The sequence below is a fragment of the Paroedura picta genome, chromosome 8, assembly GCF_049243985.1.
Source record: "Paroedura picta isolate Pp20150507F chromosome 8, Ppicta_v3.0, whole genome shotgun sequence".
Classification (NCBI taxonomy): domain Eukaryota; kingdom Metazoa; phylum Chordata; class Lepidosauria; order Squamata; family Gekkonidae; genus Paroedura; species Paroedura picta.
Genome location: NC_135376.1, coordinates 74,801,577 through 74,823,834, shown reverse-complemented (window position 1 = coordinate 74,823,834; position 22,258 = coordinate 74,801,577). Strand labels below are relative to the sequence as shown.

The window sequence follows — 22,258 nt, the reverse complement described above, 5'->3', positions numbered from 1 at the left end:
TCATAAATTTGGGAGTTTACTAAACCACTCTAAGAAAATGTGGGTGTACCCATTCAAGTGGGGGAAAATAAGTGACAGAAGAACTGAGGAACACACCATAAAGTTGTTGGGCTAGAATCTTGGCTGGAAAAATGTTAAGTGTTGCTGGAACACAATGACTACCTCTATTCTGAAGGAACTTAAGAATATTATAAGCAGGTCTGGTTCCAAGATCTGCATGGTAGTTACTATATGCTTATTTTTGAGCCATTGGTCTGCAAAATCATCCCTAAATATTTAAAGTTTTTAACCTGCTCTATGCTGCGATTTTTTAATGTAACACTTTGTAGATTTTTTGAAAGTGCCAAAGAAGACTTACGTCTTGTGGTAGTTAATAGTCAGTTCCTCTTATTCATAAAATACAGCTAAATTGCCTAGAGCTCTCCGTATCCCAAGAGGAGTTCTGAAAAGTAATACTGCATCATCTGCAGTATGTACCATTGAGCTGGTTTAGGCAGATGGAGGTCTGACCCTCTCAAAAGTTAATAATACTATTTATATAGAACATAAATAACAATGGGGCTAGTATGCATCCTTGTCTCACTCTCCTAGTGGAGTATATATGTTTTGTTCAATGTCCTTTTCGACTACATCTAACTCTAAGGATAATGTCATGCACGGCTCTGATGAGTAAATAAAACCTTCTGTCTACTGTGGATACTTCAAGCTTTGCAGAAAGAAGCAAGTGAGAGATGGAATCAAAAGCTGCCCTGAGGTCAACAAATGTGGCATACAGCAATAGACTACTGTTAGAACTGTATTTCTCAATAATATATTATGAGGTTAAATAGTGGTCAAATGAAGATTTGCCTTCCGTAAATCTAGCCTCTTCCTCCATAATAATGTTCTTCTTTATGCCAATAAAGGTTGTTGTTGTTGTTACAATTACTATTATTACTATTATTAATGTTCTGGTCAATCCATGACCTGAATTTACTGACAGTACTTGCTGACAGTACTTAATAAACTGATGGTAGCAAGCCAGATCATCTCTTTTACCTTTTTTTTTTTAAGAAAGGGAACACAATCTCTGTTCCCCATTCTTTTGGAAAGGGACCAGTCTTATCCAGGAGTGTGAAGACGGTGGCCAGAAATGGGACTCACTAATTCTTGTTCTCCTTTATGAGTTCTGGGGGAAGTTCATCTATTCCTCGTATCTTATTTATATGTTGTTGCAATTTATGCTGCAATTTATATCCTGCCACTCTCAGTAAACTGGCGGGTCACACTAAAAACCTCAATAAAATACAGTATTAACCCATTAAAACACCCATTAAAATGCATATGGTGGCAAAAAATCAATCTCATTGTGCTAACTTAAAAAAACAGGGGGTGCCCTGACCGCTGACTCCAGTGATGTCTGGCTAGTGTGGGCATCCAGTCTCGCACTTCATTCTTTTGTCCATGGGGAGGTATCACATATTCTTGAGCAGGCCTCAACCATAGACCTGGCGGACAGGTCCTGCAAAATGCTGAAAGCTGCTGCAGGGCCCTCAGCTCCTCCGGGAGCTTGTTCCACCGGGTTGGGGCTAGGACCGAAAAAGCCCAGGCCCTGGTTGAGGCCAACCAAACTTCCCTGGGGCCCAGAATCACCATAAAGTTACTGCCCACAGAGTACATGGCCTTGTGGGGGGACATGGAGCAATAGGCGGTCCCTCAGATATATGGGTCCCAGATCGCCTTGCCTCTTTTTGCTTAATCTGTGAGTGATCCAGTCTCTGTTGGGGAAACTGGTCTCCAACTTGGGACTTTAGCAGGTCTGAGATGTAAGATGGCAGGACGGTTACTCAAAGTGTTGCATAGGAGTGAGGCGTAAATCCCTTATTATCTCTGGTGAATACAGTTGTGTGATTGTGGTTCTGAATCTTATGACTGAGTGTGCTATAGAGTTCAATGGAAAACCTTTGTGGCATGGATGACAAAGGTTGATAAATGTTCTAAATAGCCCAGGGAAAGATCACTAGACATTATTATCCTGTTGATGATCAAGATACAGCAGCATAACATTTTAGCAGCATTGCATCTGTTTCAAATGAACAGAAGTATTTGAATTAAGCTTGTGGCATTCCTCTATCAGCATTTTGAGAATAGTCTTTGTCAGGACCATCAAATAAATACATTATACAGAATCATCCATGACTGATGTTTGCCCTGAAGATAATCTAAACTAAATGATTACTGACAAGAATAATGCTTTTCTAAAGCTATGATGCCTTTCTAAACCTGAATTAAACAATCTTGGTTCAATTAGGCAGCTTGTATGGACTAAGCTTCAAATATATCCAGAGGACACTTTAATTGAAGACTGTTTCCTGTAATGAGTACTCCAGTATGCATCTAGTAGAAAAGAAAAGGACCTTGTTGGTTTTCCATCTTTGGCTGTATCTCTAATAAGCACTTGCTTTTTGGTGTGTGGGGCAAAGGTAGAAAGTTTTTTGGATATTGCTAGATACAGAGCCGTAGGGAAGAGTGGTATAAAAATCTAAATAAACAAATAAATACTCATCTTAGTCCATTTAACCTAAAACTTGGAATATGATTGGGCATGCTGTAGAGCTCTTTGAAAGTTCTTTGAGTCTGGGGTGACAACATTAAAATAAATCTTATTTTTCTGTTACCATTGCATCACTTAGTTAATGGCTGGGCTTAGTTGTTTACAGTAGCGATCCCCAACCTGTGGGCCACGGACCATATGTGGTCCTTCGACTAATTGGAGGTGGGCCCGGAAGGATGCTTTCTCTCCCCCCCCCGGCCCTTTACAACACACTTCGGGTGTCATTGTCTCCCATCACTCCCAGATGGGACTATCTCGTTGCAGAGAAACAAGCTCAGGGTTCCCATTGATTTGTCATTGTCATGAGTTAAAATTTCCATGAAAATAAAATGTTCCTTATGTTCATTGTTGTGGTGTGTCTGTATCTTTTTTTGAAGGGATGTTTAAACATTACCATAGCGATCAGAGAGCATTAGGGCAGTGGTTGAGAGTAGAGGAGCAAACTACCCCCCCCACTGGGCCTCAGTAAAGGGCGTTGAGTGGTCCCTGGTGATAAAAAGTTTGGGGACCACTGGTTTACAGTAAGATAATTCTTTGGTCTGAACTTTAACGTTTTTAGGACCTAAAAAACTTTGCTAAGTTTCTGTCCATTAAAGACAGATGAAACAGACTTTTCTGAGCTGTTTGACCTTAGCTAAGTTTTTTGGTTATAAAATCTCTCGAATACATTACAACTTGAATGCCAGTTATACTATGGCTACTGTAGAAGTACTGTGCACTTTCTGGTCCATTTAAGGATCATGTCAACTCAGTTAACAGGATGGATGTTTATCAGATATGGAGATTCATGAAGGCCATGCTTACACTCATGATCTTTGTCAGTTTTGAGCCTCTGATGTTCATCCCAGATCAACTGACTCAGGGCAACACTTCCCAGTTATTAAAAGAGGTAGTTATCTATCTACTATTTAAAAAATCATCATTAGAGGAGAATGTTCTGATCAGTTGCTATCCAATTTCTTATTTGCCCCTTTTTTGGCAGTGTGATTGAAAGACTGGTTGCAGAACAGCTCCAGGCCTTCGTAACTGAAGGCATTATAGAGTAGATGAGTAAATTTGGTTTCAAACTGGGCTGTGGGACTAAGATGCAGCTGGTGTCTGCCCTTGGATACAAGCTGGAAACTCTAGGTGGTACAAAATGTTGTAGTTTGATTACTATTTGGAGCTAGGTGGAGGATGAGCATGACACCAGTTCATCAGTCATTCCATTGGTAATAAATTACTTTCCAATTTCAATTCAAGTTATAGACTATAACCTACAAAGTCCTGCACGATTCAGATAGCTAAAAGATTCCTTCTGCTGGTATGCTGTGTTGTATGATGCTGAGGTGCAAGTCACTCCTACTTGGTGTCTCTCCGTGTTTTTAACTGTAATCCAGCATCAGAGACTTGAGTCTCTTGAGGCAAATCAAGCTGTATGCCTGGGGCATACAGCTAGGGCCCAGCCTGTACATAGAATGAGTTGAAGAAGGTCTACCTCTGCTAGGGAGTGAGAGTGACACCAGTTACTTACCTGGAAATCAGGGGTAGTACTGATATAGAAGACAATGCTAACATCAGTGCTACCCAGTTGGACAATGCTAACATCAGCACTTCTCTAATGTAGCCCTGGCCTGTTGTATGTCATATATGTAGATACTAGCATGTTGTATGTGGGATGTGTGGGAATTATTATTGGTGCTGATCAGGATATTTGATTAAAATTAGGCATATTGCTTGTTTCCTGGCCACCTAATTTTTTCGTGGTTATCCTGTCTGAGTTGGCAAACGCGTTCTTGAGCATGGTGCTGTGAAGGAGCTAGAATGATAATTTTAAGGGCCTTGAGCTTTCATACTGAGGATACCTTTACACGACAGGCCAAGGATTTTATAACTCTTTTAGTGCCTTGGGAGAGTTTATTGCATTGTATCATACTGTTTATTGTGTTTTTGCACTGTCCCTATTGTATTAATTTACATTTTGTAATCTGCCTCGTGAGAAAGGCAGATTATAAATGAAGCCTTCATGGAATAATTTCTGATTTTAACTTCCATTGACTTCCGAATGGGAAGTATATTTGTACAGATTGGGTTTGAACTGGTGCAACATTTCTTGGATGCAATGACTTTTCATCTGAGTAGTGTCATTTTGGCAGGTCACTGTTCATGCAGCAACTCGAAATGCCACCTAGTCCCACCCATGAAGGTATCCTCTCCAAAGTCACAGGATTTTAGGGGCATTTTAAGCTGCTGTGAAATTGGGGACCCACAGAAATTGTACCTGCAGGCAGAAGTCTCTGCAGTTACTGAAACACTGTGTTGGCTCCAATACGATATGTAATGAACATGCAAGAATTCATCACACTTATGCTGTTCTTGGATCTCAGTTACATCATTATATCCACAGTTTATTCAATGATTTTTTTTTCTTTTTGGTCAAATTAATGGAGCATTTGCCATTTCAAACAAACACCAGAATCCTTGTAAAGGTAGAACTCTGTGAAATCATGTATTTTCATGTTGCATGTTCCATGTAAGTTATATAATGTTCAGTGTAAACCGCCCAGAGCTGCAAAGAAATGGGCGGTATAGAAATCTAAATAAATAAAATAATTGTTGGTATATCTGCATATAATCTTTTTGCATATTAGCCACCTGATACTTATATGTACTGATAAATAATGTGATTCCTTTGCAGCAAACAGTTTCTCCATATAAATCCATTTTCTTGTAAACTACCCCATGGGAACCTCAATGCTTCTCAAACCCCACATTTTTAAGATTGTAGGAAATAGTTGCATTAAAGAACACAGCAAGTTCATACGTGTAAGTCTTAGTGGTCTTGTAACTGGTTTATTCTGCCATAGCTGTGAGAAATCATAGAAATATGTCTCCAGTGGACATTTCTGGTTTGTTTATAATTTTGTAAATATGGAAAAAACATTTCAAGTCTTCATGCAAGGTCGATAACTGCTGCCTCCTAACAAAGAGGGGGGAAATCCAAGGTACTCAGGTAAGTCCCAAATAACTCTAATATAGATTAATAGTTTAGAACTTGTCATCTAGCAAAACCAAGGAAACTATGCAAATTTATGTTCCAAATGTTATGCATTTTCCATGATAGGTCCAATCTTATCTTTAAGAAGTTGATTGAGGTGGCAATACATTACGATTTAAATAATAATGAAACTTATTTCATTGAGGGCAACAAATCAACGATCATGTTAAGACTATAAATGAATTTTAGCAGTGCTGATTAGAGCTAAGATAGTATTTGTCATCTTAATAGTTCCTAATAACTCACACTACATAATGACCATTCATTTTCTTCCTACATCTTTATTGTATGGCCTTTTTGCTAATTGGCTATAATGGCAAGAGATGGCAGCTTATAGTTTCCTTTCCTTTGTGTAGACATCATAGGTAATTTACATTAGTCACTTAAACCACTGGGCAACATTATAATTCAGTCTACAAAAGCAAATTGGCACTGTAATTATCTAGTAACGTAGCAGAAATTGGTCCCTGAACATAAAGTAAACACAAAATAATGTTAAAATAATGTCAAGTGTTAAAACATAATTGTAATAAATTTAAATGTATAATTCTGAGTGTGTACTGATTACTCATTAATTCTTATTTATATTTATAGTACACTGGAAAAGTATTGGTGGAATTGTTCCTATTCTCTTTTTCAGAATACACTTAGAAATTATAGTCTATCCTAGTTTTTATAAAAGATTGGAAAGACTGGTTCGAGGACATTGTGAGATGAAGACTGAGTTTATATGGGATTTGATTTATGTCCTCGAATTATTTTTTATTCCTTGACTTTGTTCTGTTTTTTATTTCTACTTTAAATATATCCTTCTGCAAATTAGTGTGAAAAATAGTCTGTGCCATTATTACAACTGATGAAGGTTGTCTAAGCAAAGTTGATCCAGCTATGTTCTGTATTAGTGGCATAAACTCCTTGAGCCTGATCACCTTTCAAATTAATCCCTTTGGCTTCCTAGAAATGAGATACATTTGCTGCAAATTTAGCCTGAGTCAATTCATAACAAACTGGACTACCTGTTTGAACACTTGTTTGCATAATCTTTTCTGTAGCTTTCTCTCTGAAAGCTCATCACACTGAAAATCTGCTTTCTGTATAATAAGTGTTAAATGGGTGCATGTTACCATCTCTGGCTATGTCCTTGTGGAAGAGTTGACAATAAATATTTTTCAAAGCTTTCCTCTCCTTTGTAAAAGAATAGTTTGGTCCCTGTTTTTCTTTCTTTCCCTATGCACATTTAAAGCTTCGAAGTATATTCAGGTGATATATTGCAATGCTTATTTGAAAATCTATGGAACAGGAAAGAAAATAAATCTTTTTAGTATACTTGCTGAATCATTAAAACATAGTGAAATATAGTTTGGAAGGTCAACATTTTTGACATGCAATATCTTCACAGAACATTAAAGTGATACATTAAACATGTTTTCTACAGCAATTTAATATCGATCTAATCCACACTGATTTTGCTGTGAACGTTAGTTTGAAAATACTAATATTTGGTGATACAGAAAGAAAATCTGGAGACTGTAATTTGTTCAAATAGACAACTGCAATGTTTTTATACTCAGGTCTGTTCAAGGCTGCTCATATCTCCATCCGCTTAGGTGAAGATTATATTGGACAAATTATCCAGTAGGCCATGGGGTCAGTGGTCATTCTGTTTGTGTTGCATATGTGTGACTGCAAAAAAAGGGGGGGATGAGAGGAGTTGTAAAGAATTTGGCAGACTACAGTATTGATGGTGGCCTTGGGAACAACGTGTAGGCATTCTACTGCCTTATTTCGTCTTGCTGATATCACTATTTTTCACTTTTAAAGTGATTTCTAGTTTTGGTTTTTCATTGTCAAAACACTCAAAGCAGTTAGCATAGTTAAAAACAAATATCCAAGATGAAACTGGAATAATAAAAGCATAAGATCATACAAACAAACAGTCTTTCTTTATTAGCGTGATAAAAGGGATAAGAGAATTAATAATACCATAACAGACATGTAAAAGTCAGAGAACGATAATAAAATTAATAGATTCATTATAATAACATATAATTTATGGGAGTAAACAGTTATCAGCTTTCAAGTTTAGCTAGACGTGTCCTAATAGCAGCTGACAAAAACTTTGCCACCCCCTCAATCAGCACAGAGTTCTGACTGTCCAATAAAAACAGTACTTTAACCTGGTCAGAAGACCTGGCACACCTAGTTAAAAAAGAGGATAAAAATTTAACTCAAATCCCTTCATGAAATGGACAGTACAATAGAACATGCAAGACAGACTCGATACAATTCCATTCACATGGACAAATTCTATTTTCATAGGGAATGTTATTAAATCTCCCAGTTAGCAAGGCAGAGGGTAAAACATTTAACCTCACTAACATAAAAACCCTTCTCCATTGTGAATTAACTAATTGATAAAAATACAGAGCTGTAGACTCCAGTCTAGGTTGAATTCCTATGCTAAGTGGGGAGCATGTTTTATCAGCTACACTAGTTATTTCTTGTAGTTCAATATCCAGAATTCTACACTTAATTTTCCTATAGGCAGATCTGAATGAATCTAAAAATAAGGTGTCCAAAGGTATTTCGATCGTTCTGATTTTATGTTCAACCATTTCTATCCAATTGGATCGATTTTCTGTGAGCATTAAATATGTAAGGCTCTTGTTTCCAAGCTAAAAAGCAAGCGAAGCCAAAATTTAATAGTTATCAACCAGGCTTTAGTAGCCAAGCGTATTTGATTAAGTTCCAGGCATAACGCTGCATATGATACACAGTTTGGAACACCTAATCTTTCGTAGAAAATTAGATTATACAACTTCAAGATCATGATTGAGTGTATTGATCCATATTGGAATTCCATATAGCAGCTGGGGGCAAGATTTAGCATTAAAAACCCTTAGTGCTGCAGGCACATATTGATCTCCTTTTGTGTAGAACGCTGGCAGGGGCTCATGGGAACTGTAGTCCATGGACATCTGGAGGGCCACAGTTTGATGACCCCTGGTGTAGAAGAATAGAACTGAGCACTATTTTTTGCAGTATTTAATATCTCCTATGTGTAGCCCAGGATAAGTTATATTGGAAATGAAGTCCAAGGTACTTAAAATGTTTAACTTGCTCCAGCACGTTACCCGCTATATTCCAAGTTTGGGGTTTCCAAGCCTTGGAAAAAACTAATGTCTTAGATTTTTCATAATTTAATACCAGCTTGTTTACTTTACAATACTCTAAGCATCCATAGAGCAAACGTTTCAAACCAGTGCATGAGCAAGAAAGTAACACAGCATCATCTGCATATAAAAGAGCCGGGAGATGTAATTGCCCAAGCTTTGGGCAATGCCCATCAATGCCGGATAAAGTAGGAAAAAGATCATTCAGAAAAAGGTTGAAGAGAATAGGAGCCAAAACACAGCCCTGCTTTACACCTTTATTAGTTGTAATTTTAGGTGTCAGATTTCCAAACCGGGTATATCTCACCCGATAACTGGTTTGGGAATGTAACTTCCTTAATAAGTATAGGAGTCTATCATCAATCTTCTTCAGAGCCAGTTTACCCCATAGTAAATCTCTAGGGATAGAGTCGAATGCTCCCTTCAAATCCAGAAAAGCTGCATACAATTTTTTACCATATCTTCCTCTATATTTGGTAACTAAATGGGTAAGGACAGCACAATGGTCCAAAGTAGATTTCCCTTCACAAAACCCTACCTGTTCGGGACCTAGAATTGCACACTCTGTCATCCATGCTGTAAGTTGGTTCAAAAGATGTCTGGTGTACAGTTTACCCACTACAGACAGTAAACTTATTGGTCTATAGTTTGCTGGTGATTTAGGACCTCCTTTCTTGTAGATTGGGACAATAGTTGCATTTAGCCAGGAGGGTGGCATTTGGCCTGTAGAATCCACCCAAGTAAAGAGGGTGGCCAAAGTCTTGGCCCGCCACTCAGGGTTGAATTTAAGTAATTCAGGTGGAATTAGATCTGGGCCAGAAGCTTTGCCTGATTTAACTGGCTAATCAGAGTCTTTATTTCATCAGGTGGTACTGGGGGCCATTGGGGCATCTCTACCAGATTGTAATTTAAAGAATCACTATCAATTACCCAATCTTGGTAAAAAAGAATCAAAAAATAATCATGCCATGTAAGGGAAGGGATTACTCCATTTAAACTGCTTTTGTTTTTAAAAGCATCGGAAATTAGAGCCCAGAATTTCTGCGAATTAGTTGCACGAATAGCCTGGATTAGATTATCCCTTTTTTTTTTTTTTAAATAAACTCACTCCTCTTGGTTCGAATTAAGGTCTTTAGTTGTTTCTTTAATTGAAAGTATTCATCTGGGAGGGAAGATGCCTTCAAACTGCGATACTGTCGGTAGATTGCATAGAGATGAGATTTTGTACTCTGACATTCTTTATTGATCCATCTAGGCACTGTTTTAAATTGAGGATGAGACTGAGTATCAGATTGGAGAGTAAGTTGACCCAAGAATGTATTAATTAATTCCTTGTATAAGATGATGGCCTCGGTAGTATAAGCTGCATTAGTGAGGGAAACACACAACTTAGACCCATAAGATCAAATGTAATATGCTGCTTCATTGAATGTATTTTATTGTATCATAATGCTTCGTTGAATGTGTGTTCTTTTTATACAATTACTGTATATAACTTTAAATGGTGATAAGCCAAGAGTCTTGCCTTTTAGTACAGTCACATTATGCTGGTACAACTTTATGAAATGTGATTGTGACAGAGATGTATAGTAGTGCTATGAGCTGGCCAATAGGGTTAGTATTCTAGATAAGCTAAGGCAGTGGTCCGCAACCTTTTCTAGGCTGCAGACCAGCGGTGGCGGGGAGGGCGATCGCCCGGCCATGCATGATACGCATGCGCGGCACTGTGGAGGCCCTGTGGAGGCAGGGAGCTGTGGCCCAGTGCCAGGGCCTTCTTGGCCCGGTACCGGGCCGTAGCCCAGTGGTTGGGGACCACCGAGCTAAGGTCTATCAATTGATTTATTATTATATTTATAGTTCATCTTTCCGTGAAGACTCAGGGCAGATCACATTATTAAAAGCATTGAATTTACAGAATCAAATTTAAAAACATCTTAAATTTTAACATGTTAAAATATCAAAAAATAATTCTCCAAAAGCTGCATCCATTAATGTGGGAGGGGGAGAAAAGGGGGAGAATTATTTCAGGATCTCAACTGTAGGCCTGACAGAACAAACATATTACGGGGATGTTGGTAATGACAGTTTAGGTTTTGAAGGTCAGAGGTTAGGGATCAGGGATATGAAGTTAAGAGTTAGTTAAATTTTGAGAGAACGGGTAGTCCATGAATAAAAGATCAAGTTGCCAAGCTCCTGGTTTTGTGCCATACAGTCCAGTTTTTCCGCAGAGTGTTTTTTGGGAAAAATCTCTACGTGTTTGTGTGGTATTTTTAGGGTTGCCATTTTGCAGGCAGCATGCATTCTGCTATGATTACCCTGGCTGACAGCAGCAACTGCTGGATGTCTGGAAAATGAACTGGGAGAGGTGAAGTGCTCCTGAAGCTCCTAGTGCCCTCTAGAGCAGGGGTTGTCAACCTGTGGTCCTCCAGATGTTCATGGGCTACAATTCTCATGGAAATTGTAGTCCATGAACATCTGGAGGACCACAGGTTGACTACCCCTGCTCTAGAGGTTACTGCAAAGGCTGGGCATTGGCTGGATTTCAGCTGCTTTAGAGTTCTTCCTTGCCTTGGCTGTCAGCCTCCATGTCTGCTTTCCCAGTTCAAAACAACCTGGAAATCCTCCCACATATATCACCAGGTTTCAGTTTCATGGGAAAGCAGCAGCATGTATGCCATATGACATACATTTTTTCTCACCCAGCCTGCTTAGCAGAAACCATTGTTGTCCTTGTAGTTCCCTGTCAATCGGCTTGCTGCTGCAGAAACAAGCGAGGAACTTAGCCAAAGAAAACCCAGCACTTAGTGCATCTTCCCTTTCTTACTCGGGGAGAAAGTATGCTTAGCAAAGCAAGCTGATCACAGCCAGGTATAAACATGTGGGGGTGTCGCCCAGATCTCGTTGACCAAATGCTGTGTTGAGCATACTTGGTTGGACTGCACTACAGCAATGAATTACTTGGCATTTAATTATTCTGCAAATCTGAAGAGTATGAAAAAGGCTAGATATTGTATTTTCATTTTTGGTCTGATGAACTTTAGCCATTTCCCCAAAAAGCAGCAGATTTCCCCCACCCTTTGGGGGAACCCCTCCATTTCCCCACAGAACCCCTCCACCACCCAAGATGGGGAGCTGTATGGGGGTCACTTCAGCCTGCCCTACTCCCCTTGGGAAAACTTAGTGGAGCAGGCCCTCGGCAGAGCAGCTGGGCTTTGGAGCTTGAGAAGCCTGATGGCTGGGGATGGAGGAGGAGTGGACCTTTAGAATGAGTCCGGAGGTAGATGCGGTGGTGGCATTGGCCAAAAGGGAAATAATTCCTTGAATTGCAGCTGTTGCTGATGGGCTGATCTTGCCATGGAGGTTGAGTCACCAAGGGAATAGGACCAAAATGAATTGTTGAAAATCCTTACGATCTGAGTGTAGGGCATGTAGGTGGCTCCTAGTAAAGGGTGCAGGATTTCCAGGTTCCTCCCCCTCTTCTATTATGCCCTTGTTCTATTACTTGATAGCAGTTTGACCCACCATAGAAAAGAAACAGGGGGGGGGGCATGAGAAAAACAACACAAGACTCCAGGGATACTTAGAAGACTGCTGAGAGAAAAGATGTGTCTGAGAGAAACGGATGACTAAAGAGGAACATCACTCTGTGGGTAGTGATAGGGAATTCCATGTTAGGGATCATCAGGGAAGGTATTTAGAACTACTAATATTGTAATACCCCTGTATATATCTGTGGCATAGTCTTGCTTGGTCGTTGTATCTTAAAATGACCCTGCAGAGCTGGAAAAAATACAGAGAGCAGCCAAGATGATTAAAGAATTGGAGGACTTTTCCTGTGAGATCGGTCTTGAGTCTAGGGCTCGTCTGTGTTTAGACAAGAGACAACAGAAGCTTTATGCAATTTAATTTAGAAAAAGTAATATAAAATATTAAAAATAAAAATTGCAGAATGTAATGTTATATAAAACTAAGCTAAACTAATTTATTATGTTCTAGCCTATGCAATCTCTGGATTAAAGATCTGGCACGTTGTTGAAAATCTGGATCAATGCTAAGTATATTTATAGTCTGCTTGTCTGGCTGAATCCTGGGTGATATACTTGCTTACTTTTAGTCAGCTTATCACTCTCAATTAATTTATCATGTTCTGCTCTAGTAAGAAGTCCTGATATTGTAAAAATATATATTTGCTTTTTTCCCCCAGTCAGGGGCAGATGCCTTTATTGCATATTTCTTGGTGAATGAAGCAAGACAGCTGTGCTAAACAAAGATGATTGTACACACTCTCTGGTAGTCGTAATCCAGTCTCAATTATAGTTATAGCCACCATGAGCATCTCCTTGTACACTCTGCTTTGCAGAGTCTGCTCATTCTCATCTTCATCATTTCTAGACTTGAGGTCGCCTTCTAACGTTCAGAAGATTATTTATCTGCACCAGCCCAAAATACTCCCATAAGTAGGCTGCCAAACTTTCAAAACTGCCATACTTTAAAGACTGCATTTTTTTATTTGTAACAGTTTATTTTGTAAATGTTGTATATATCTCTGTTGAAATGGTTGGTTGTGATTTGTAATTGATTAATAAAGGGAAAAATTAAGATACAATGTGGAATGTCATCAGTAAACTTTCCATATATTGGGGGAATCAATACATTTTTACAAGGTATGTCCATTATTTTCGTAGAAATCATCAAGCAATCCTATTAGTTCAGGTTCCTTGTTTGAAGAACTGATTGTATGAAAGTTTTACAGTTGGCCAGCACAGTTTTGTTGGATCTGGTGTAAATTAGTTGTATTTTCTAAACATGCCTGAGAAAGTGAATTTCTGAGGCCTAACACTCTAAGCTCCTGGTTCATATTTACTTAATGATTTCTGAATAAATTTTGTTCGTGTTCACTTAAATAATGTGCCTCGGTTACCAATCCATGTTTGAGTGATTTACAATCAGGCCTAGATCTGATTCCCCTGAATATTTTTTATTCTTTTAAATTTCCCTTTGGTAACTCAGGATCAGCGAGGTGGGAGGGAGAAATCCTGTCAACTCTCCAGGAAAGCTATCACAATGTACCTAGACATTTTGATAAACTCTGATACAAAGCACTCATGAATTACTTTTCAAGCTTTTGTAGGGTTTTGGAGCTTTTTGTTTTCCCTATGTGTGTCTTTTACAGGAACAATAGACACAGTTGGCCATGGGATGATGTGCACAGTGTTGTCATTTTTGTTTCCATTTTGATTGATAAAGAAGTTTGAAAATGGATTACTTTTGCTTCCTATTTCAGTGCTCATTGGAACATTTGAAGCACCAGACACACAAGATAAATGCAACCATGATAATTTTTGAGTGAAAACAAGGATTTTCAGGGGAGCAAAGAAAACATAATAGCAAATTACTGGAATTTTGTCTACTTAAACATTCAAAGAATACTTCCCAATTGTTCTTGAGTGCACTCTTTCTTACCCAGATATTATAATTCATTCCATATTTAATCCAAAGGTTTTGTTATGATTGTATTCTGTTGAATTTCATAGAAGCTTGAGAAACAGAACCGAAGGGTTAGATATATAATTTCCACACACAATTCAAATTGCTGGTTCTTGATTTTATTGCTATAAGTGGGTTGGGGCTTGTTCAGCCTGTCAATTAAGACCTTTCTCACAAGTGCTGCTTTCTGTGCCCCTACCTTCAGAGCAGACGTGGGCAGTGATCAGAGATGTGAGCTTTTTGAATGCCCCCTTTTTTGAGTCTCTCCTGGTGCCTGCTCTACTATTGTGATCCCAGCTAAAACAGTTATGTTTACCCAGGCATTTAATTATGGACTGATCTTTTAAATTCTTTAAAACAGTCTGCTTCTTGCCTGAGAAGTGTTTTGAACTTGTTTTAATGTTAGGTTTTTAACTGTTTATTAATGGTTTTCCTAGGTAAACTGCCTTGAGCAAGCTGTATGGAGAGGTGGCATGGAAATTATCTAAATAGTCTTATTGAGAGTCAGCATGGTATTGAGGGTAAGAGCGACTGAAACTAACTTGGAGGGTTGCATCTACATGCTAGAGATTACCCCTCCCCTCCCTGCTTTATTAAAGTTCCCATTTCTGTCTTCTCAGTGGCCTAGGCGGAGGTTTGTTAGAGGCTCCAAACTTTCAGTGCAGCTTGAAGACCCTCTTGTCTAAAGACTCCCCAAGTTGCAAGAAGATTGGACTAGGTGGTCCAATTTTAGGGGCACCCAAAGTGATTGCCCCATCCAGCCTTCATTGTATCCAGTGGAGCAAGACTAGACTAGAGAGTCTAAATTTCTACCATAGGATACAATTGAGCCTGATAAGGGTCTGTACTTTGGGTTTCCCTAGAATTGGACCCCCTGGTGCAATCTTCTTGAAACTTGGGGGGTGTTTAGAGAAGATGATCTTCAAGCTATACTGAATGTTTGGAATCTCTAACTTAACCCCCCCTCTCCAACTTTGGAGAAGGCAGAAATGGGGAATTCCCATTTACTTTAATGGTGCCATTGACTTTAATGGCCTAATTGCTTAGGAGATGTCTAAATCAGGGGTAGTCAAACTGCGGCCCTCCAGATGTCCATGGACTACAATTCCCAGAAGCCCCTGCCAGCATTTGCTGGCAGGGGCTTCTGGGAATTGTAGTCCATGGACATCTGGAGGGCTGCAGTTTGACTACCCCTGGTCTAAATCATGATTCGGATGATTCAGATTGCTTTGATTTGACCAAACAAATCTATGGATTTGTAGCAGCTCTGCTTAAGACATTTTTTGGGCAGAGCGGTCGAAAGTGCACATGCCTAGTTTTTACTTCAGAGACAAAGAGGTGGCATTCTGCATCCATATCAGGTAATAGGAAATTAGACAATAATGGGAAATGTTGATCTTTGTGTGTTTCTGAGAGCAGCTTTGAAAAATTTTCCTGGTTCTTTTTCACTTTTATTCAGCTGGCCTCTGGTTTGAAATTCTTAACAAGTAAGTCTTTTTGTCTGTAGTGAAAGTCCTTTCCCGTCAATAGGTAACAATTTAGAATGTGTTTTGAGTTGTGGTCCTGTAGAGTTGGCTGCCCTCTGGGAATTGATATTGTAGGCCATGTATAGGCAGTACACAGACTTAAGCTTGCTTTTATAGTTTAGTTGATGACGTGTACCTCACTGTATTGTTTACAGGACGAGGATAAAGGTCTCCATAGGACACCTTGCCACTTTTTTGAAAAAGACACATTTTCCATGTGGATCTTAGTCAAAGCATGGAGAAGACTTTAGATCTTCTGGAAGCTAAAGTCTGAGAACTGCTGAGCTCAGGTATTAAATCTGGAAATGTTGAGAGTATAAACATATTAGTCCCCATTGTAAAATTAAGCTGCATATTGGTTCCCCCCCTTATTGCTCATTCAAGTTAAAGGAGAAAGGGGAAAAAAACTATTGAAAGTTAATTTCAACCTTGTTGCCCGATAGCTACCTTTTGTATTGCCACTGTTCTTGAACTTTCTTGTGGCCGAGTAGTTGAGAAGAAGTTGTGTGATGGGAAAAGCAGGAGCCAGAGCTATGATCTTACAGGCCAGAACCAGAAACAGCGTATCAAGTTATTTGTAGAAAGGATGCAGAAGCCAAGCACTAGAAGCTGTGGCGCACTGAGAAACAAACCAAAGTCAAAGCATGAAGAATCATTTCCATCATTGTATGACCTAACCTTCTGTCTTGTTCCTCTTCTCAGAATATATAGAAAAAATTGGCAGAATGCATAAAACTGTTTCTGTGCAGCAGGTGCTTCCAAAATTTTAAAAGACAGCTTTTCAGGGGCTCACAATCCATTAGGAAAAGCTCCATTGCCCATACAAGGTGTTGATGAAGGATTGAAGACCACTGTGGTAAACTGATCATCTAAATTACTTATTTTTTCTCCAGGAGTTGACAAAAACAGTGTGTCTAGTAGTAGAGAACAGGGAGCTAGAGGATAGGGGTGGGTGGGGACAAGCCAGGAACATATTTGTAAGGAAATGAAACCACTTACAGCCCTGTTTATAAACCATCGTCATGCAATACCTATTCTTTTGATATTTCAAGAATTTAGCTGATACATAATAACTAAAACTCAAGCTTGTCATCTAAAATAACCTCCGCTATTTTGCCTGCCTACATAATTGCAGTTCCCCTTTTTTCTCTCCCCCTTCAAATTATTGTGTAGCATTGTTATTATGTCATCAGATCTTGAAATTCCCAAGTTATGGGAATGGCAGTATGGTTTGCTTTGTCTGCCCTATTCTGGAATGGCAGTCATACTGTGTTAACAAGCCATGGGGGAACATTTCATTTCAGAGTGTTTGTTGGAAGGCAATGTGTGTATAGTGTTAAGAAGTCAATAAATAACTCCCAGAAGTGTTACTAGTGGTATTGGTATTGCTGTACTGGGATAAGAATAGTTATTTCTGAGTAACAGAGCTCACATTCTAGTTTTAAATATTAATGGACCATGGCAACATGTTACCCAATAATACTGTACTTTCCCTCCCTATTTCTTATAATTTAGAACTGGATGGTAGCCAGTAATGTGCTTCTAGATGGATATATTACTGCCTTGGGAACCCCCCCTCCCTCCAAGTAATGGGTCATACTCTTTAGATATTTATACATTTTCTGTGTTTCTTTTTGGATTCTGGGAAATGCCAAAATATACTAAATACTAGAACTGAATCACTCTAGCACAGATTCATATTAATAAAACAGAAAATGTATCATGTTCAGGCAGTATTTTAACAATTGCACAGGGTACCAATTTGCTTCTAGGGTTCAATTCAAAATGCTGGTGCTAAATCCTTTAAAGTTTTTTGATAACTTGGGACCCACTTCCCGAAAGACTGTTTCTCTCCATAAGAGTCCACCTGCCTATTCAGATTCCACAAAAAAGGCATCTCTGACCTTTTTATCTCAATGTTGAATTAAATCTGTGATGGTGAAATACAGAACATTTTCAATGGTTATGTCTACCAAATAATAGCTGTGCCTCCTTGTAGAGTGTAGTAAATGCAACTTCTTTGACTGGTTTTCATACAGATTGTAACGCATTGTAACATGTTGCCATGGTATATTAATATTTGACATGTCATTTTAAATACTCTTTTAAATACTCTTTGAATTTATAGCTGAATGTTTTGTTTCTGTTTTAATTGGCACTGCATATTTTATTGGTTATGAAGATATTGTTGTAAATATGGCATCATCTATTTTTCTGGCATCAGCTACTAAAAAGGCTTGTTTTAACACATTATGAGAGCCTCTTGTGGCGCAGAGTTGTAAGGCAGCAGACATGCAGTCTAAAAGCTCTGCCCATAAGGCTGGGAGTTCAATCCCAGCAGCTGGGTCAAGGTTGACTCAGCCTTCCATCAGGTCAGTAAAATGAGTATCCAGCTTGCTGGGTGGTAAACGGTAATGACTGGGGAAGGCACTGGCAAACCACCCCGTATTGAGTCTGCCATGAAAAGGCTAGAGGGCATGACCCCAATGGTCAGACATGACCCAGTGCTTGCACAGGAGATACCTTTACCTTTACCTTTAATACATTATGTGAATTGCCCTGGGCCTGAACTTACTATTTTGATGCATTTGGCATGAAAACAGAAAGCTCTGTACTGGTCAGCCTGTGGTCATTGCAACATACAAGTCTTATTCAGTGTAAACCATACATTTCATCATGACCATGTTTAGTGAAAGGCATAAAAATCTATGTAGTTTGAAAATACAGGTTTATAAATATAGACATTTGATGTAGAAGTGTGAACAACACAAGAGGGGAAACATTACGTTTTGCACCCCATTTCAACTCCCTCCAACATATTTTCCCTAAAATTTGTCCTTGTTGCTTCTGGTAACTCTTTCTGACCCTGATGAAACAATGCTACCCACTCTCTCTGTTCACTTCAGCTCTGTCAAGTGTGAGCCATGTGGCTAGGAATAACAAGATGAGAAAGGATGACTTCTTGATAACCCATGGTTATGCTCAAAGCATCTCCTTTCCCCTGCAGAAACTGTTGCCAGCACAAACAACAGCAAAGCATTTTGGCTGCCAATGCTCATGGAACTTGATATTTTTCTGCCAGATGCCTGTGACTGAGACAGTGTGAATGATGCTTTGATGCGCATGATGAATGATAAGATGGATTTTTGTTTGAACTCGGGGTTGGCAAATACTTAACTGATGAAAACCAGTCCAAAAAAAGAGGGGACAAGGGGGGGGACCCTAAACTGTATGCAGAGGCATGCAGTTCAGAAAATAAAAGAAGATAGAATAAAATAGGTTTATAGTTCTTTGAAAAGTATTGGCAGCTGTTTTCTTTTTTTGCCAATCTCTCGTATATTAGGACCAAAATGTGATTTACAAGAGTATCTCCCCATCATTCTGGGTCAACCCAATGGCCAGTCTTGTAACTCAAATGGTTGTGGTTAGAATCTAGCAGGATACTATAAATGATTCAGGTAATTTGAAAATATAAATGGAAATTCCTGCTAGCATCTCTACGAGTCTGTACATCTATTTCCCACACATGTTGTTCAGTTTTTGCTCTTAATAATTTCACATGAAATTATTATCCATAATAATATCTGACAAAAGGAGCTTGGAATCTCAAGAGCTCATATTCGGAAAAACGTGTTGGTCTCCAAAGTGTTACTGGAATCATATCTAGCTGTTCTACTGTAGACCCACATTGCTACTGTCTGAAACTATCCATACATGTTTTGTTTTGAATAGGGATGTTTGTACACCTGAAGGTTCAGCTCACATTCTGCTTGCTGATCATGAGCAGGGAGCAGATTTCTTTGGTTGGACAGTCTAGCTGTTTTTGAACAGTGGGTTACTTTCCATGTATTCAGTCAGAACCATGGAGGGCAATCAGCAGCATTTTGTTCATTCACATTCTGATACAGCCTGAGGGGAGTCCTAGCCCCCCCCCGTCTGTTATTGTTCGTTTGTTGTTTCACAGCCCATTGTTTATATAGTGAACAAACTACTTAGATAAATCCTGTGCTTTTAAAAAGAAGTCTTATTGTTGGATTTTCATTGAAGTCCATGTTACCAGCTGTCTTTCACAGTTGCTCATTTTCACACCGTCTTATGGGACTTCATGGTCTCTCATCCTGGGTGTCATTTAAGTACTTACCCAGTCATCCCCGTTCTTGAGGGAAGTATATATGTCATCTATTGTGTAGGTATAAAAGTATCTCTAAATCAGATGAAATACCTAACTGTTGTCTGTTATGCATGGGCCACAATGCCCGCGTTGGTGGCAGCAGTGCTTTGGGGAAAATCACCATAGCTTCCTGGGTAAGCTGGGGCTGCGGCAGGCCGGAGCTGCACACAACCGCCAGCGCCAGGCCTATCGGCCCACCCAGCCCCAACCCTACGGTGTCCCTGTAGGAGCCCCGGAGCTGTCAGGGGTGACCCCCTGCCCCCACCTGGGCATGCTGGAGTGGGCTTGGGACCCCCCACTCCCTCCCGTGCCATCCAAATCTCTCCCCTGCTGCTCCGGCTTACCTCTGTGCATACACGGGGAATGGCGGGGTATCCTGTCCCGCCACAACGGCATGGCAGCAGCACGCAGTAGCTGCTGCTGTGCATAAAAGTCCTATTACAGCAAGTACACAGCCATAAGTTTGGGCATTTCTGCACATGGGTGTGGGGCTTTTCCTGGCCCCTCCGCGAGGTTCACCCTTCTCAGCCGTGGCGTCCCCTCTTCTTCCGCCCCAAGAATCACAAAGTCTGCTGGATTTTCCAAACACTGTCTTTTATTCTCTCCTCCCCGTACACTCGCAACGTCCTTTTCTCTCATCCACACCAACCCCCACCCCGGTGTATTCCCCACCTTATATTTCCCGCCTTGGACCCCGCCCCCCTACATAACCCGTCTTGCCGCCGCCGCCCTTCCGTCCTAGTCGCTCGTCAGCGTCCGGAAGTTACTTTCGACTTTCAGGTAAGCGTTTCTTTCTAGGTTCCAGCGCCGGCGACTTCTCGGGCGGGCCCTTCCTCGGGGTGAGTGAGTAGGGAGGTGCCACTGATCACAACTCCCTTTTTCCCCGCCCCCTTCCCAGGCTGGCCGGGCACTCAACGCGAGGACCGGTTTGGCTGCTATAAGTCCCTTGCGCTTAGCATCCTCATTCCAGGTTTGAAGTCCGGGCGCCTCTCTACAGCCTCCCTCCCCGCGTTCGTATCCGTTGGTCCCTAACTCTCCATCCTCGCCCGGACAATGGGTAAAAATAGTGTCACACCAGCTGAGTGGTGTAATGCTACATCTTGCCAAGGGCTTGTGGCTTTTCACCCTGCTTCTCGAGGGAGGGAGGGAGGGAGGGAGGGAGGGAGGGAGGGAGGGAGGGAGGGAGGGAGGGAGGGAGGAGAGAGCACTCGGGGAGGCTTCTTCAAATGAGAAATGTTTGGAAAAAATTCTTCCTGCCATCGCCTGCACGCTTGTCTACCGGTAGAGGGGGGTGGGAGCAAAGCGGGATGAGGCAGGCACCTTGCACATTTGAACCTCCATACCTTTCTTTTGGCTGGTGGTCTGCTGGCTGCTCTCCATTAGGTTGCACAACATATGTTGGTGAATCCACTTTTTGGGATTCACCAACTAGCAGTTTAAAATGGAGGAAGTAGGCAGCCAGACACTGCCCAGACTCTGGATGTTGGCGACGTCATATCGAGGGGCCGAAATATAATGACTGCTTCAAGTAAGCATTACACTATATTTAAAGGGTGCGGAAATGCATTCTGTTAAGCACACTAAGATGGTGACAAAATGCGGAGATCCAGGGTTTGGCTATGAGTGACTGCAGTTGTTCAAATCAGTATGCTTACAGGGCAGCAGACATGGAGGCAGAGGTGCATGTCATGAAGAAGGAGACTTACCAGTTGGCACCCATCTCTCTTTCATCATATGGAGGAATCTCAATATCCCTGGAGGGGTGAAGACATGTCCCAGTTGTTACACTGTCCCTTTTGGCAGGTAAAACTCATTTGGATCAGCTCATAAATTGAAAAGCAGCCTGCACTCCTCTGGCGGGGCTCTCTAAAAGAGACTGATGATGAACTGGACAAATTGTAAAAATTCTTATGTACTCCCACTGATAAATGTACAATGTAAATTCAGTATCTATGAATGAATCACCTTCAAATGGTTAATGTGGATTTACTTTGAACATGTCTTAAAGAAATTATACTCTTGAATATGTGATCAAAAGACTTTGTATGAGGAAAAAGCAGAGGAGTGCTATGGAGCAGTACTAAAGCTTTAAGCCCTATGAATAATTTTGTACACTTGTACTTTATCATTTTTGCTGTTTGTCCTCTTGGTGCATTGCTGTTGATTTTAAAATTCTGAGTCCATACTTTTGTATTTTTGATAAATATATGTTCTAGCAAGTTGATGCTCTTGGTTTTAGTATAAAATTGATGGGCTGTAGATGGGTTTGTA

At 40.2% G+C, this 22,258-nt stretch overlaps 1 protein-coding gene and 1 long non-coding RNA gene across 8 annotated transcripts in view; both read left to right on the top strand.

Moving 5' to 3' along the window:
- PCDH15 (protocadherin related 15) overlaps positions 1–22,258 on the top strand; it is an 886,705-nt gene that overhangs the window by 37,861 nt on the left and 826,586 nt on the right. The gene's annotated exons all lie outside the window — the stretch shown is intronic.
- LOC143842668 (uncharacterized) overlaps positions 1–22,258 on the top strand; it is a 61,283-nt gene that overhangs the window by 4,708 nt on the left and 34,317 nt on the right. The window contains exon 3 of one of the 2 annotated variants that reach the window (XR_013233267.1): positions 21,645–21,671. The exons of the other annotated variant lie outside the window; for it this stretch is intronic. This is a non-coding gene — a long non-coding RNA (uncharacterized LOC143842668). Of the gene's footprint in view, positions 1–21,644; positions 21,672–22,258 lie in introns of those variants that run through there. 2 annotated transcript variants of the gene reach the window in all.